Consider the following 1584-nt stretch of genomic DNA (forward strand, 5'->3'; position numbering starts at 1 on the left):
TTCCATGTACTTTTTGGACTTAGCAAACTCAAGCAAGGGCTGAGGGCCCCTCAGGGGCCAAGTGGAGGGAATTTTTACTTCGAAGTTTCTCAATTGAGGGTCAAGGTGAAGAATTGTTATTTTGACCCCCAATTATTGAACTAAGGTAAATGGGCACTTTTGTAATGTGGTACCGCTCACCTATCACATCTCACCTACCGCTCACCTACCGCTCGCCTACCTCCCACCTACCACTCTCTTGCTTCTATAAATAGAGAGTGTGTGCGGAAAAGAGATCTAAAGCTACCACAAAGGAGAAGAGAGTAGCTAGAGAGCTAGAGTGGAGGAGAGCATCTTGAGGCCTTGTATCAAGGTGTCGCTTGAGAGGGAGGTCATAGAAGGAAGATGAAGGCTCATCTCTATGTATAAGCTATGTATTCTCCATTTATTTTGCCTTACTGAACTATTTGATTGATTCTCTCTCATGGACGTAGATCCAATTTTATCGAACCACGTAAACGATCTGTGTTTGCTTTTGTTTTTTGCGTCTCATTTCTATGCCAGGAAGTACATATCCCACAACAGTTGAATTTTCTTAAAACAAAATAGAATAGAAAATAATTGAAATTGCTTAGAAACAATAATCTCTAAATAATTATATGTTGAGATATTGCCGACTTCAGTCGTCAAAAGCAATATTGATTCACGCATAAGGGCGCAAACGAGCCGAACACGGACTGAGCCAGCTCATGTTCGACCCATTTATATTTCGAGCTCAAAAAGTGTGTTTGTGTTCGGTTCGTTTGCTTAGCGAGCCGAACACGAGTTGTTCAAGAACAAAGAGTCGTTTTGACAACCCTAATCACATAGCCATAAGATGTTAAGGGTTGTGGCAAGATTTAAAAGTTATTGTTTATATTAAAACATCATTTGAATCTAGTTTAATAATTTTTATTCTATTTTCTTAATTAATACTTTTAATTGATTTATAATTCTTTATAGTCTTGTTGTCAATTAAATTTATTAAAAATATTACTCATCAATATATATATATATATATATATGTTGACCTCACTTTTGGTTGAGGTCTAGAAAACTTCTTTAGTAGCCTAGGTCTAGCCATAGGACTTTCCTATTGACTAGTCTTAGAAAATTAGAAGAGGTACCCCACCATTAGAAATTCAAAACTCTTCTTTTTACTCAACTTGAAATTCCACATATTGATCTTAACCTCTAGCATTTAGTAGGTAAGATCATTATAAGAGAATTCAAGAAGAGTCCCTATAGGATTACTTGGCTTTAGGATTGACCCTGGGTGTTGACTTGGAACTAGGATACACCATATCTTCACAATGCATTAATCCATGGTTCATTTAGAATGGATATCTATCCAATTCTATGTGAAATGCCTAACTTGGTCTTTTGCCCCTAGGCACCTTCAAATTACCCAATTGCCCTTGGAACCTAAATTTGGCTAAAAATACCAAATTTTGCCAAATTACCCAAAATTGTTCAAAACCCATTTCAAACACCTTGAATACACCCAAATTTGTCAAAATTTCCAAAAAATGGCCAAATTACCAAGATACCCCTCCATGACCCAAA

Source organism: Phalaenopsis equestris, unplaced genomic scaffold, assembly GCF_001263595.1.
Source record: "Phalaenopsis equestris unplaced genomic scaffold, ASM126359v1 Scaffold000002, whole genome shotgun sequence".
In the NCBI taxonomy this organism is placed as follows: Eukaryota; Viridiplantae; Streptophyta; class Magnoliopsida; order Asparagales; family Orchidaceae; genus Phalaenopsis; species Phalaenopsis equestris.